This window comes from Taudactylus pleione, unplaced genomic scaffold, assembly GCF_031769625.1.
Source record: "Taudactylus pleione unplaced genomic scaffold, aTauple2 ptg000351l, whole genome shotgun sequence".
Taxonomy (NCBI): Eukaryota; Metazoa; Chordata; class Amphibia; order Anura; family Myobatrachidae; genus Taudactylus; species Taudactylus pleione.
Genome location: NW_028284752.1, coordinates 525757 through 543002, shown reverse-complemented (window position 1 = coordinate 543002; position 17246 = coordinate 525757).

The following is a 17246-nucleotide window of genomic DNA, read 5'->3' as shown; positions in this document are numbered from 1 at the left end:
CACTACAATCCGCATTCAATATGCGGATTGTAGTAAATAGAGCCCAGTGTGTTAACTGGTGTGTGGGGGATGTAAATGTTATGTGCGGACTAGTGTGGAGAGGATTATTGCTATGTGATGATTTATGGGGGGGTTTTATATGAAGACTGTTGTAAGCATTTGTGAGGTTAACGTGATATGTAGACTTTTATGTAGTGCTACTATTATGCAGGGACTGATTCATGTTATTTGGTGACTGGTGTGTGGGAGATTAATAATATGTTAGGACTGGTGAGTTAATCAGTGGTCGAAGTGGGAATTTTCAAGTGGGGCTATGGAAAATTTAAGGTTGTACTTATGCACGCGCCGAATTAAACGCATAAGTACATTGCAACCACTCCTAATTGGCTGCTGGTCTGCGAGCTACAATGGGCTCATGGACAGCGCCAGTTTCAAAATGACAGTGACGCTGTGCTGCTGTCTCTCCATGGATACCTGTTGGTGCGCCAGTTGTAATTGAAACCCCCTATTCAGATGGCGAATGCTCCCGCTCCGGCATCGCAACCCGCTCCATCCCTCCGCCCCTGTCCGGCTCCTTCCACAGGACGTCGGTGCTCGTGTGCATGCGTGACCTGTACAGTAGGTCAGACATGCGCACTCGTGTCACTGCTCTGACAGGAACAGTGAAACGATTCACTGTTCCGAAAAAGAGCAGTGAAGCAGCTCGCGGGCACAGCTGATATCGCATCAGCTGTCACCGCGCCAGGGCAATGATGATTGCTCCGCTAGCCGGGTCCGAATAATTAACATCATGAATAGGCCCTTATATTCTTTGTGCGACTGCGGCTATATCTGCATGTGAAATGGTATGTTACGGTGTCAGTGGCTGTGACACTGTAACGCAGCATTTCTCATGCAGATATGCCCGCAGTTGCACACAGAATATAGACATGCCGCATATCATTTTAATCAGCATAAGCTACTTGTGTGTACTATTTGCATCACTTTGCGAATAAGACACATTTTAAGGGAAAATGTTAATGCCAATTTTTTTTTACTAACTACTGTATCACACATGACCTATTTCTGCTATATGCGCATCATTACCATCCTGACATGAGTTTTTTAGTTAGTGTTTCTTATGTAATATGTATGTTATATGCATGTGTTATTGTGAATTTAAGAAAAAAAAATATATTGCCAGTGCTCCTTCTATTCCCTTTTTTTGTGAGCTGCAGAGTGTGTCAATTTATATATTGTAGTACTGGATATCCATTAGTGCTTGGTTATTTCTTTATAAATAACTTAATAAATAAGTAAAACAAATCCATAGCTTGGTTATTCAACCTCTGGAGAAGGCACTCATGGGATACCTCACTCAGTTGGACTATCCCTGACCCCTGGACTAACATTTGCTAGCCAGTCTATGCTTCTTTAAGATGAATGGCTAATCCTCAGAGTTGACATACATAATACTAATTTCCTGAACTTGAACTGGGCTTGAATGTTTCATTTACAGTATTTCCTAATTGGTCTTCAAAACTCCACGATTTCCATATTTTAGACATTAAAGCTGGCCACACACATGGCGATCTGCACACGATCAGCCGATGTGTACGATTTGTGTACGATTTCCCTTGAAACCCTCCCCGGCAGCTCTGCATACAATCTGCACACAATTTGGTGTCCAATCTTCAAACGATCTCTCCTGCAGTCAGACTTTCATAGTGCATCGCCTCCTAGATTGTCAGATCTGCCCTACTGCACGGCAGATCTGACGATGCGATGTGCGACCGGCGGAAAGCACATCACATTGTGATCGTGAGTGGGGACTCACGATTTACTCAGGATTTGGCCATATTTTACACGATCTGTCGTTCCAATGTGTCGGAATCGGCCAGATCAGGTAAAATATTGCTATGTGTGTGGCCAGCATTAGTCTTTCATTTAAAGTTTTGTTACTAAGCCACATCACCCTTTTTATATTCCTTCGAGGGGTCTTCTCAATTCAATTCAACTGCTGAATACATGGTATCATATTAAAAGAATACTGTACATGAGGCCTAACTATACAGAAGCATGAATTTAATGCTAATCCTTCTGTCAATGCATCTAAGTAGTCTATTAGCCTTTCTACTTACCTGGCTACTGTGTTCTTGTGCTTTACAGTGGTATGCTCGTGGTCTCCTCGCACTTACTTTTAACTATTTTCATATTTTGGCTTTCGCTGTTTTGTCAAATTCTTAAGAATCCTAAATTATTTATAATTTTAAACGGGCAATGACAAGTGCAGAATTTCTAAAGGGGGATTTCTAAATGCTTGATATTAGAGCCAGTGTGGCTAGCCCATAAGGAGGGCATAAATAGTACATAACACGCTATATTCTGTCTCATACAGTGTGCAGTGTATGTAATACATTAGACATACAGTATATAGTACAGGGCTAGTGATCACAGTAAGCAGTTAGATGTGGCAGCAGAGCCTTATTGCCTGTGCTAAATGTTTTTTTTGTCTGGTGTAACAGCAGAAGGACCAAGCACCGGCCCGGGATATATGTACATATTGGTCTCTACTGGATAGAGTAGTGGTTCTCAAACTCGGTTCTCAGGACCCCACACAGTTCACATCTTTCAGGTCACCCAGCTAATTATTTCACTTGTGATTCTGTGAGGAGACCTGGAAAACATGCACTGTTTGGCGTCCTGAGGAACAAGTTAAATAACCTGTGGGACAGAGTATATAGATGGTCTATAGCTGTGTTTCCCAAACTCAGTCATCAGAGATGTTTTCATGTTTTGTAGATCTCCTAATTGGTGCACATTATTTCCTATTGACACATTTTAAAAGACCCACAGGTGGTGCTGATCAGTTCAGTTGTGATACTGAGGAGATATGCAAAACATGCACTGTTAAGGGTCCCTGAAGACCAAGTTTGGGAAACACTGGTCCATATAGTGTAGGCTCTAGGTTAGAGAACTTTCTGAATTAAACATATTTATCACAAATAAATAATATAAGTAGTCAGGAATAGTTTAAACATCCCATAATAAATGTACATACATAGTGTATCCAGTAGGAGACAGAGCTGAACTTTCAAAGCAAATTTTCTCCCACCTCATGGGAAGATGCCTGTCTCTTTTTCATGGCAGCTTCTCTCTGGTCCAGAGCGCTGATTGAGCTCTCAGATCCACACATGCAGCATACATGGTAGGAGAAGCTGTGCCATTGGGCACGTGCAGCAGCTCAGTTTTCACCCCTTATACTGCATGTTGTGGCAGTGGCCACTGAGCTTTAGCAAAATTATATTATGTACTACTGGTCATGATTAAAGCCGCTGCCCTAGCCAGATGGAGGTGGCCCCAGTCAAACTCCCCTCTCCCCCTGCGTTTGCCTGTGCCTATGTTAATGTAAGGTAAACTCTCCCACATTCAGAAAAGGTTGTTGAGAGAACTCACCTTTCCTGTGCTTTATAATTAGTTTGAACAATATCACTGCTAGTAGTAAAACTAGGATAAGTATTAAAATTGGGATCAGCCAAGCCAGATAGTGATGCTGTTGGTGGTGGTGGTATAGTTGTCCTACAAAAAGAAAATCATATTCCAGGTTATTAATTCTTCTGTTACTCTGCAATAAAACACTAAACTGTTATTTAACATAAATTAATGCAGGTGTTCTATCCCTTTTTTATTTTATTTTACTCTCTTTCCTGCTCTCTCCTTTCCCCTTTCCACTACCATTTCCTAAGATCAAACACTCCTCCACTGTTGCTTATTTTTCTATATTTTTTATAATTCGAGGGCTGACAATTGCTATCAGCCTTTCATTTATCTACAGTAGTTCTTTGTTTTCCTGTAAGAAAATATAAATATCACTGTACTGTTCTTCTCAGATCTCATTGTAAATTCAGTCTGGTTTTATGGTTTGTATATTTAGTGTATATTTTGATCTTTTCAACACTTTTTGATCTGTTGATCTCTCTAATGTCTTGCAGTGTCTTTAAAATAAAAGGTATAAATGAATGCAGGTTTCAAAGAAAAAGATTTGCGCTGATTTGAGAGCCTTGTGTATCTCCTTATGCTGGGCATACACTATACAATTATTTGTCCGATAATTATCTGTCCAATCTGGTAATGTATGGGAGCAAATGACAGTCGATCATATGGGCTTAAACACTGGAAAACAGACAAAAACGATTGTTCAAATTGGTTAAATTGATTTTATTTAACCAATTTGGCTGAACGTCCATTTTTGTCTGTTTTCCAGTGTTTGTGAACAAATGTTCAATTGTCATTTGCTCCCATACACTACCAGATATCAGCCAGATATCTAACAGATAATTTTATAGTGTATGCCCAGCAATAGGCAATCGCCAGTTCTCACCCAACAAGATACAGAGAAACGAAGAACAGAATAGTAAGAATTTAACAACCGACTTTTCACAAGTGATAACCTTCCTGTCAGGGAACCTATTTATCAATGGAGGCTGCACTAATAGTCATGCGGCAAGAACAGTTTTTACATAACGAATGTAATTTTAGTTATTACTTAATGACGACCTAACAAAAGGAAAATCACTCATGTTCTGATTGTTACATTTATCAAGCTAGGAAAACTCTGATAGCTAACACTTTAGATGGTATTAGCACGCACTGTCCTATGGAAGGATTTTCCTGGGTGCGCATAGAGATTAATACCTCTTTTCCACCAAAAACCCAGGTCCGACCTGGGTTTTTAGACATGGTTCCAACCATGGTCAGACCCAGGTCAGACCCATTTACACTGCACCTTTCATCTGGGTTACTCCCAGGTCAGCCCTGTTCACACTGAACTCAGGTCTGCCCTGCTAAACCTGTGAGGTCATTAAAAGATCCAGGTCAGATAACCCGGGTTGCACCGTTTACACTGCCCCATTACCCGGGTCCTTCCTGGGTCCAACCCTGGTAGCTACCTGGGTTGGATTGCAGGGTCACTTGACCCAGGTTATTTTTCAGGGACCCATTTACACTGAGCTGCGACCTGGGTAGACCCAGCAAAAACCCAGGTTTTTGCTCTGGTGTAAAAGGGGTATAATTCAAATCTTCTGGCTCTCACAGTGCACATGTCTGACTGCTGGCACAAAACCCAGCAGTGTAAACCTTTGCCATTGGTATTAACCATAGAAGTGAAAGCTATACTTTTGGGGCTTTAATAATCATCAGGTCAGCAACTTATCGCTAGCGCTTTCCTGGCAGAGAAGCAATGATAGATTGCTCCGATAACTGGTTTTCTCATTGCGGTGGGACAGATTGTAAATTAAGGCAGACTTTTCAAAATTATTGATGAACAGGCCCCAATGACTAAAGCTGTATACACACGTAAAGATTTTCTATCCAACCATCCAACTAGTTGATTGGTTGGAATGAAAATCTGGTAACGTATGGGAGTAACTGATGATCAGCAATTTGCTCCTAAATGCCAGAAAACAGATGATAAATGGTCGGTCAGACAAGTTTGTTAAAAGTTTGATCTAAACAATTTGTTCAAACAATAGTTTTTGTCCATTTTCCGGTGTTTGGGAGCAAATTGTTGATTGTCATTTGCTTTAATACCTTACCAGATTTTCATTCCAACCAATCAACTAGTGTGATGGTTGGACAGAAAATCTTTACGTGTGTACCCTGCTTTACACTTAATAGTTTACTGCTTTACTGCATAATAGTTTCTATAAAGATTGCTAGTTTTTTGTGCATTTTTTTAAATGTTATTTATTTGCAAATTTTAAGATTAATTTTCACATACAAGCGTCTCAATTTATTACTTTTCTATTTGTAATTTTTTAGAATATATGGGCATGCTTTCAAATTCATGTGCATTTATTATTCTTGTAAATGCATGTGTAGGCTGGTTTTACTAAGGGTTAATTGACTAAGTACTACTTATTTGCAAGAGCACCTATTGATACTTGGGTGTTTAATTGCACATATTTACATGTTGATTGCACATGTATAAACGCGTATGCTGTACATGAAGACCCTACATGTTGGGTAGATGTATCATTTCATTTAATGAGTGCCCATTATACAGTAGAATGTTGATTTTATATTTGCTTATCATTGCTGTAATCAGGTTTATGAATTGTTGGCACCAAGCACTGTATTGGCTAAATTGTGGCTTTAATAATCTGGCTGACAAACAGAACTATAAAGGCAGCAAAATGAAAGCTTCAATTTTTGGACATTCAGTCCCTGACAAACTTTAATTTGGGAGTTTGCTAATACCAACAAAGGGAACTATTGGTACTAAGTGCTCAATCCTATTAGGTGCGAATTGCGAGTAGCGAGTTTGTTTCTTGAAACTCGCACACATCGCAGCGAAGCGCGCTTCCCAGAATTCTCCAATCCAATTAAAAATACCTATTCGCACTACTCGCAGCGGAGAGGTGTGAATTGACTGCCAAATGAGATTTGCGAGAAATGCATGAAAATGTGGGGAGACCATCCTGACCCCTGAAAATGGATAATTTCGTTAGCAGGACCGTATAGAAGACTGTTTGTGGCCATTAGCAAGGTACTGTAGGTTTTGAAATGGTGTCAAATGGCTGATTTGTGTGTTTTTTTTTAAATGCAAGAAAATTATAAAAAAACATAATCTCAAACAAATTAAACAAACAATGAAAAAATGTCAATAAAATAATAAAAACAATTATTTTTCAACTAAAAAATTATTGTAATTACATGTGGGTTGCCTAAACTAAGGAAAAAGTTTATTTTGGGGTAATTTGAGGATTTTTTTTTTAAACCTCAAAAAATGACATGTAATTATTGGACTAATTAAGCTAATTGGAAACTTCCAATTGCATAATTGGTCATTAGGGGGGGGGGTGTCCAAGGGGTTCAGCACAGTGGGCCTGATTCAGAGCCGCTTGCTCTGACAGAGCGCTCGCTCTGAATCAGGGCCGGGTTGTTTTTTTTTTTAGAACGGCCTCCTGGCCGCTCGCATAGCTGTGGGTGAAGCGAGCGGCCATGATGATGACGACCATCGGGCTTGCGACGAGACCCTTGTGGTAGGGTCTCGTGGCCGCAAGCCCCAGAGAGATTTCGGCTCTAATAGAGCCGGAATCTCTCCACTGACTTCACTTGTGATGTCAGTGGGGCTGCCCCAAACTACAGGCGTTCTTATGGGAACACCTCCGTTTGGGCAGCCACCCCCCCCGGCCCGCCCACCAAAGGGGGCGAGCTGTCACTCAACATCGACAGCTCGCCCCCTTTGTTGCGAGATCCGGAGCGACGGAGTGCCCGTCGCTAGACGGGTCTCGCGCATGCTCACGACGGAGCCGGCTCCGTCGTGCGCATGCGCTGTGGGCCACCATCGACCCGGTTGCGAGCGCTCAGCGCTTGCGACCGGGTCTGAATCAGGCCCACTGTCCCAACATTTTAACCTTACAATAAAGATTTTCCTTTCCATCTCTCACCCTCAGTGAGGTGCGAGTGGAAAGTTGCGAATTCAGTCTGACTGATTCAGTGCGAGTTGCTATTTGTATTGCAAAATTAATTTGCTATGCGAATTCGAAGTGAAAATAGCAACTCGCATCTCGCAATTCGCACCTAATAGGATTGACCCCTATGACTGAATGACTACAATTTCCCTGTGAGATTTTATATATATTTGGGGACCTGAGTAGCCTGGGCGTAACTGTATATTAATTAAAAAAAAAGTAGAGAGACAATATACAAACTCTCGAAGGGCAAGGGAGTACGGTTGTCACTTTTTAGGTTTACTGTGTATTTGTCACATTGTAGCAATGCGATCTTGGTGATGGGTTGTTACATGTATTTCTACTTCAGGGTCCATAGGGGATCCACAGTGTTGACCTTGGGGTATAGCTGGATCTGGATCCACGGGCACCACACAGTTAAAGCTTTAGCTGCTCCTAGGATGCACTTGGGTCCATCCTCCTCTATACCCCGCCCCCGAGCCACAGGCACCTCAGTTTTAGTTGGTGCCCGGGCCGAGTCGGGTCACCTTGCGCAGGGGAGCTGCAGGAGTAGCCCCATAGCTTATATTTTTTAAAGAAGAAAAGAAGTGTTTTTATTTTTTATTCTTCAGAGCGGCGGCAAAAGACTGTCCATTAGGATGTCCAAGCTGCCGCTCCTTCACCCCACTTATGCTGCGACACCGGTACAGCTCTGGGGATCACAGCAGGACCCCGGAGTCTGTACTAGCAGGGCTCCGGGACCTCCCACGACTGCAGCCGGATCGCTGGGGACAGGTAAGCTGCGAGCAGCGCTAACTGGCGTTGCTCGCAGGTATATGCAGTGTTTAGCCGTCGGTGTCTGAGGACAGACCGGCGGCGCTAGTAGCGGCGGTGGGCTCCCCCTCTCCAGGCATACCCTTTGCGTCCGCTAGACCACCAGGGGGTAATGGCTGGAGGGGAACCAGCGTCCCTGGGCTTAATCACTAGCCAGGGGAGGGAGCCTTCCCTGGTTTAGCGGCTCCTCCCCTCAGCTCAGCGCGCCTTTTCCCGCGTGTACTGGCGACGCTGAGCTGCTCTACTCATGCAGCCACTCCTCCTCTGAGATCTCCGGCGGCCATCTTCTGCTGGCAGCATTGCAGATCTCCCAGGCGGTGCGTGGACCGGTTCCCCTGTGTACCTCTCCCCTGCAAAAGGACAGCGTACACAGCACTATAGCCCTCCCAGACACTGAATCTGGCAGGTTGATTGTAGTGAAAGGTGCAGTGAGTATTGACTTTTCTGCATGGTATGTAGCTTTTGCTAGTGCTGCCTGTCTGTGCTGATTTCCACTTACTGTCAGCTTATACCTATCCCTTTCCTTCTCTTACGGCCCGGCAGGTGTGTGGGGGAAAGGCATTTTTCTGTGGACCTCACATATATATATATATATATATCTCAAGTATTTGTGAGGTCAGTCACATACAGTTGGGTGCTACACAGTACCATATTGTGGGCTGTTGTGTTGCATTCTGGTGAGTGCGCAGGTGTTAAACACCATACTTCTGTATTGTGATATTTATATATATATATATATATATATATATATATATATCTGTATACATCATATATATATATATATATATATTCTGTCATGTCTGATGAGGAGTTTGAGCGCTCTGTGGCTCCTGTGTTGTCCTCCTGCAGACGCTGTTCTGCAGGAGTGGAGAGGGAGGATTTGTCACAGGATGGTCTGTGCGGGCGGTGCCAGCTATTGCCTGGGCCCTCTCAACCCCCTACGTCGCAGGACCCTCCGTGGGCGATGTTTTCTCAGGTGCTGGTGTCAATCGCGGACAATCTAGCGGTCCCGACTGCTGTCCCTACTAGGGCGTTGCCCCAGCCAACCATCCCCCATTCCCTGGGTATTCCGCAGATATTGCAGTCTCCCCCCGGGTCTCAGACTGTTGGGCAGTATTCGGGGTTGCCTATGTATGTTCAGTCTACCCCTGTGTCGCAACAGTCTGTGGTGCCCTTTCAGGGTTTTCCTCAGGCGGCTCCACCACTCTGGGTGGATGTACTCTCCAGCTCTGTCCAGAGTTTGGCGGCCTCATCGTCGGCTTTTCAGTCAATGTTACAGGGTGACATGCCTCCAAAGGCGTCTAAGAGCCCAGTGCTGGCTGCCCAGGCTATGCATTTAACGGACACAGACGTGTCTTCAGATGATGGGGAGGTACATGAGGACACTGACTCGGACGCCACGGCTCAGGAGATAGAGACTTAGAGGTTTATTTATCAAGCAGTGAAAAACCCAGTGAAGCGGACCAGTGGAGAAGTTGCCCATGGCAACCAATCAGCTCCTACCTATTATTTTATAGACTGTACTTAATAAATGTTACTTCAAAGCCGATCGGTTGCCATGGGCAAGTTCTCCACTGGTCCGCTTCACTAAGTTTTTCACTGCTTGATAAATAAACCCCTCAGTCCTCCATTAATGTGCTGGCGTTGGTTAGGGCTGTGCGGGCCATCCTGCACATAGAGGATGATGCACCGGCCCCTAGGTCTAAGTATCCTAATGTTAAGAAGGCTAAGGTGACTTGAACGGTTTTTCCCCTGCCTGATCAGTTGACGGATCATATGGCGGGGGCCTGGCAGTTGCCTAGTAAGAGATTCCAGCCACAAATACTGAAATCCAATTATCCATTTCCTGAGGATCATTGCAGGAAATGGGAAACCCCACTGGCGGTGGATTCCCATGTCACCCGCTTAATCAAAAGCGCTACATTGCCTTTACTGTCTATCTTCTCCCTCAATGATCCCACGGACAGGAAGGTGGAGACTTGTTTAAAGTCTATCTACTCTCTCTCAGGGGCAGGGGCCCATCCGTCCATGGCCATCTCCTGGGTGGCTAAAGCCATTGAGAGCTGATCCAACGCGTTAGAAGATATGTTTCCAGACGATGCTCCGGATGTCCAGAGAGCGTTAATTGGACAGATGAGAGATGTGGCGTCCTATATTGGGGAAGCGTCATTGGGCGCAAGCCTGCTGACCTCTAGAGTTTCGGCGGCAGCAGTGTCTGCTCATCGGTCCTTGTGGCTGAGGTCCTGGAGAGCTGACGCAGATTCTAAGAAGGGCCTGGAGGCCTTACCCTTTAATGGGGAGTTGTTATTTGGTCCAGACTTGGACAAAATAGTGGATACGCTTGCTAAATCCAAGTCAGCTTTCCTCCCTTCAACTACATCACATCCTAAGGTTAGGAGCTCTGCCTTTCGGTCCTTTCGGGTACAGGGTAAGGCCAAAGGTCAGTCCTTCCCGAGGCAGTTGGCGACAAAGGCCGCCTCTAAGCCCAGACAGCAGGCATGGAGTGCTAGGCACCCTTCTTCCAAGCAGGAAGATAAACCTTCTGCCTGATGGGACGGGCCTCCCCTCTGGGGGACCTCAGAGTGGGAGGCCGACTTCTTCAATTTGCCCAGGGCTGGCACAATACTACCACGGATGCCTGGGTTCGAGAAGTGGTGTCCCAGGGGTACGCCTTGTCCTTTCTGCACAGACCACCCCACCAGTCTTTCTGCATGAGTCCTTCTCAGGACAAAACCAAAGCTTTGCAGATTCAGGAAGCTATAGAGTCCTTGCTGAAAGCAGGGGTCATTGTTCCCGTTCCTCAGTCACAGCGGGGGACGGGGTACTACTCTACTCTGTTTCTGGTGCAGAAACCAAATGGTTCTCATCGCCCTATCCTCAATTTGAAGTCTGAACAAGTTCCTCAGAGTTCCCAAATTCAGGATGGAAACGTTACGTTCCATCATTCTGGCGATGGAACCGGGAGATTACATGGTCTCCCTGGATATCCAGGACGCCTACCTCCATGTCCCTATAGCTCCTTTACACCAGCGGTATCTGTGGTTTGCTATACTGCAACATCACTACCAATTTCGGGCGCTACCCTTTGGCCTCTCTACGGCACCAAGGGTTTTCACCAAAGTGATGGCGGTCATGGCCGCCCACCTTCGGAGCCAGAATATACGGCTGCTGCCATATCTAGATGACTTCCTTTTGCTGGCGAGCTCTCCGGAGGTACTGCTTCAACATCTCCACCTGACAATCGCTTGTCTGCAAGCGCACGGGTGGTTGAGCGGATGGTTCATTTGGGAGCCCTGCTAGATTCTCGTCAGCAAAGGATCTTCCTGACTCCGGAAAAGGTCTCCTCCCTGCAGCTGCAGATACACAGTTGTCTGAGCAGTTGCCGAGTGTCGGTTCACTCGGCAATGAGAGCTCTGGGGTCCATGGTGTCGGCATTCGACATGGTGGAATTTGCCCAGTTCCATTCCAGGCACCTGCAGGGGCTGATTCTATCCGAATGGAACGGGTTACCTCACCGGATCCGGTATCAGATGCTGGTGTTGTCCCCGGAGGTTCGGCTGTCTCTGTCTTGGTGGCTTCAGACAGCTCATCTTGCCGACGGGCGTCCCTTTTGGATCCCGGACTGGGTTCTACTCACAACAGATGCCAGTCTCCGGGGTTGGGGGGCAGTGACAGGCTCGTTGTCAGTTCAGGGCAGTTGGACTGCGGAAGAAGCGGTTCTTCCCATAAACATTCTGGAGCTGCGGCCCGTGTACAGGGCCCTGCAGTCGTCCGGCACCGCCCTTCAAGGAAAGGCAGTACAGGTTCAATCCAACAACGCCACCACGGTGGCATACATCAACCACCAGGGAGGAACTCGCAGTCGTGCTCTGATGTCGGAGGTGTCTCGCATCTTGGCTTGGGCGGAGTGCCACATTCCAGCAATCTCGGCAGTCTTCATCCCTGGAGTCCTCAATTGGGAGGCGGACTTCCTCAGCCGTCATGACGTGCATCCCGGGGAATGGTCGCTTCACCCAGAGGTATTTCAGCTACTCGTGGACAGATGGGGGCTGCCGGAGCTGGACCTGATGGCCTCCCATCAGAATCACAAGTTGCCCGTGTACGGGTCAAGGACAAGAGGCGCAGACGCAAGTCTGGTAGACGCACTGTTGGTGAAATGGACGTTTCAACTAGCGTATCTATTTCCTCCGATATCCCTGCTGCCTCGGGTACTACGGAAGTTCAAGCAGGATGGCAGCACACTTCTGCTGGTGGCTCCTGCGTGGTCCAGACATCCTTGGTACTCCGATCTGCTGAGCCTCTCCATCGACTCTCCGTACCTTCTTCCTCAGCATCGGGACCTGTTGTCTCATCTCCAGATCTGGGTCGGCTGTATTTGACGGCGTGGCTCCTGAGACAGCCATCCTAAGGTCTCGGGGCTTCTCAAGCTCAGTTATCAGTACCATGCTAAGGGCATGCAAGCCGGCTTCCGCACGAATTTGCCACAGAGTGTGGCACACTTACTTTCAGAGGTGTGAGTCCAGATACTATGATCCTCAGGTGTTCCGAGTTTCTAGGTTTCTGGCTTTTCTTCAGTCAGGATTGGACCTAGGCTTACGTCTTGCCTCCCTGAAGGTTCATGTGTACGCGCTGTCTGTGTGGTTCCAACGTAGGATCGCTACACTGCCAGATGTTCACACTTTTTTCCAAGTTGTTCTTCAAATCCAGTCTCCCTTTGTGCCTCCAGTGGCTCCTTGGGACTTGGCAGTGGTTCTTCGGGCCCTGCATGGTCCTTCTTTTGAGCCTCTTGAGTCGGTGGAACTCAAGTGGTTGAAGTTTTAAGACTGTTTTTCTCCTGGCGATTGCTTCTGCCAGGAGGGTATCAGAATTGGGGGCGCTGTCGTGTCATCCCCCTTTTCTGATTTTTCACCAGGACAGAGCGGTGCTTTGCACTCGTCCTGAGTTTCTGCCTAAAGTGGTTTCTAAGTTCCACATTAATCAGGAACTTGTTGTGCCAGCTTTTCAGTCATCTGATCTTTCAGCTGGTGAGGCTTCCTTGGATGTAGTCCGTGCTCTCAGAATTTGTGGACCGGACTGATTCCGTTAGGAAGTCTGATTCCTTGTTTGTCCTCTTTGGTTTTCACAGGAGGGGTTGGCCTGCCAACAAACAAACTTTAGCCCGTTGGCTTTGTTCTGTTATTTGTGAGGCTTATGCACAGGAGGGTTTACCTGTTCCAGCCTCCGTTAAGGCTCATTCCACTCGGTCTGTGGGTCCTTCTTGGGATGTTAGACGTGACGCCTCTGCTGTTCAGTTATGTAAGGCAGCCACCTGGTCTTCCATTCAGACATTTTTGAGGTTCTATGCATTTGACACCTTTGCCTCTCAGATGCATCCTTCGGGCGCCGGGTTCTCCTTTCTGCACAGGAGCGTCTCCGCTCTCTGTTGAACTGCTTTGGGACATCCCCAAGGTCAACCCTGTGGACCCCCTATGGACCCTTAAGTAGAAAACAAGAGATATGGTGAGAACTTACATTTGTTATCTCTGTTTCTACAAAGTCCATAGGGTCCACAGGGCACCCGCCCTGACACACCTGGCTTCATATGGGCTGTGTGGCTGGTCACTGGTTTTCCGTCTCCCATTTCTTGTGTGTTCCAGTCTTCCTTCTCTATGTTTCGTCTCCTCCTCCGGCCTTGGCTGCTTAGCAACTGAGGTGCCTGTGGCTCGGGGGTGGGGTATAGAGGAGGATGGACCCAAGTGCATCCTGGAGCAGCTAACTATTTAACTGCGTGGTGCCCGTGGATCCAGATCCAGCTATACCCCAAGGTCAACCCTGTGGACCCTATGGACTTCGTAGAAACAGAGATAACAAAGGTAAGTTCTTACCATATCTCTTGTTTTTTTGGTGTTTAATTTGAATCTAGTTTTCTCATACTTGCCGACATTCATCTCCCTCCTCCTGAATGCCTGTGTACAGCGGTGGGTGTGGCCAGGCAATGACTAAGTATTGGGGGCGGGGCCAGGAGCGTGATCGCTTCATTGTGGCCCCACCCCTTCTTCACAATGGCAAAATTAAAGGCATTGTGAAGCAGGAGGCTGGGCCACGATGATGCGATTCAGCGCAAATCGCATCAAGCACTGCAGGGGGGGTTTCTATCACTAGTGCGGGGGGGCTGGATGGGTCGGCGGCCGCCTGGGGTTTGCCTTTCCAGGGGGCCGACAGCGGCACCCGATATTCTGGAGGCTCCTGGCCAAATCGGGAGCGTAGGCAAGCCTGAATTTTCTGTAATATGGATTGGGCGACTGGACAACCGCACACTAGGTATAACAATGTGGGGAGCCCACAGCATCATGCACACTGACCCTGGACAAAGCAGCCGCGCCTGACTCCAACTTCAATGGTTGAGTCTCCATGGGCAGTGTGCCAAGGGTAAGTAAAGGAATGTGTGTGTGCCAGGTGCGGCTTCCAAGGGTGGTTGTTGCAATAATAACACCGTAGGCAGAACACACAATTGCAAACTGTTTTCCTGTTGGAGCATGAGAGAAAACAAGAGCACCTGGAGGAATCCCATACAAACATGGAGAGATTATATAAACTCCACACAAATGGGCAGACTCAGGGCCTGATTCAGCAAGGAACACAGTTGGAAAGACACACGCAATCGGTCAATTACTGCATTCTGCGCATAAGTATGCATTGTAGTGCGCTTGTGCGAACTAGCAATTGTGATGGAAACTGCGTTTGCAGAGGCTACGCAGACCCAGAGCAGAGTAATTGGCAGGAAGTGGTGATGGGGGATGGTTGGGCGTGCCGGTGTGTTTCAACGCCACTACATGGGCGTGTATAAATGTAGCCACTACGATACCTGACACCTCCTGAGGTCTCATAGCGTGAGCAGAAATGAGGTCTGCACTTCCTTAACTGTGCGTATGGGTCCGATGTTACTCAATGTTACCGATTATGTTGCCCTAGTATACGGATGTGAGTAAAGAGAAGTTTGCATCCTTATGTCAGGCTCCGTACGCAATGTGAATGCACATATTTAAATAGCTCCGCTGATATTAGCAATGCAGTTGCGTGCGTATAAGCAGAATAGTGATCCATGATGAATCAGGCCCTCAATCCGATGACCCCAGCGCTGTGAGGTAATTGTTACAAGTTACAGTGACCAAGAAATATAATAAAATACTATTCACAGTATGTAATAATTAATGTATTTCGGAATATTTGGATTATTTTAAAAAATTTTTTTAAATCATTTTTATATTTTTATAAGACTTAGGGCCTGATTCAGAGCCGTTCGCTATTTGTGGTCGTTCGTTCAAAAACAAGGGGTGGCTATTCAAATGATCCGTTCGCAAATTGCAGTCTGTTCACACCTCTAAGTCTGAACGAGCGAGCAAAACATACGCTCGTTTTTTTGATAAAAACGCCCCCTGGCCGCACGCACCATACGTCATGTCCGCTATTTATTAGATTAATCGAGTACATCGTACAGCGTATGAACTGCTCGCTATTCTTGTGGTTGGTGTTTTCAACCGCTATTTTGCGAGCAGTTCTGAGTTAAAAAAAACCAAGTGACGTGGTCAATGACGCTGCTGTATTAATTATGCACTCCCTTAAAACGCCCGTTTTGACCTTTAAGCACGCCTGCGTTCGGATCTCCACTCCCCGTTTTCAAGCACCTTCCCCTGTTACCACCCACATACGCCTCATTCTGTCACTCAAAATAGCAGGCCCTCGCTATATTGCGTACCAACGATTTTCGGCCGCACTGACTGGTTCGCGCATGCGTACTAAAAACCGTACGCATGCGCAGATGTGCGAACATCGCTTGGAACGAGCGTACTGCCGCTAGCGAGTGGCTCTGAATGAGGGCCTTAATTTCCAAAAAAGTGGAACTGTTGGGAAAGATGGTAAGAGCCCTCTTACTGCTGAAAGCCAGTATTGAAAATTTTTTCTGTTGCCATGTCTTATTTTATTTTTTATTTAAAATGAAATGATACTTTCGACGAGGTAATTTTGAATGTTATATAAAAAGAAAATTAATCTTTTTTTTAGGGAGTGAACTGTTGAATACCTACACATACCATCAAAAGACTTGTAACAGCAGGGCTGGCAAGAAACTGAGCATTCTGTAAGTATTGTGTCTCCAATGCCGCTGTTATACAAACTTAGGGCCTGATTCAGAGCCGTTCGCTATTTGCGGTCGTTCGTTCAAAAACAAGGGGTGGCTATTCAAATGATCCGTTCGCAAATTGCAGTCTGTTCACACCTCTAAGTCTGAACGAGCGTGCAAAACATACGCTCGTTTATTTGTTAAAAACGCCCCCTGGCCGCTCGCACAATACGTCATGTCCGCTATTTATTAGATTAATCGAGTACATCGAACAGCGTATGAACTGCTCGCTATTCGTGTGGTTGGTTTTTTCAACCGCTATTTTGCGAGCAGTTCTGAGTTAAAAAAAACCAAGTGACGTGGTCAATGACGCTGCTGTATTAATTATGCACTCCCTTAAAACGCCCGTTTTGACCTTTAAGCACGCCTGCGATCGGATCTCCACTCCCCATTTTCAAGCACCTTCCCCTGTTACCACCCACATACGCCTCATTCTGTCACTCAAAATAGCAGGCATTCGCTATATTGCGAGCACATGAATTTCGGCCGCACTGACTGGTTCGCGCAATGCGTATAACGATCCGTACGCATGCGCAGATGTGCGAACATCGCTCGGAACGAGCGTACTGCCGCTAGCGAGTGGCTCTGAATGAGGGCCTTAGTTGGCAGGGTATGACTGGACATGTAGTTCCAAAGAAAACACAGGTCGCCTAATCCTGGAAAAGATGTTCTCCAGTAGTTTATTAAGGCATAGAGAAGTAGATGTTGATGCTTGATCTAATAATATTCTCAGTATCTGGACCTATTAACTACTGTGGACTACACTTATTAATGTAATTGCTATAATAGATCATTAAACCATATGAGCTAACACTCAATGT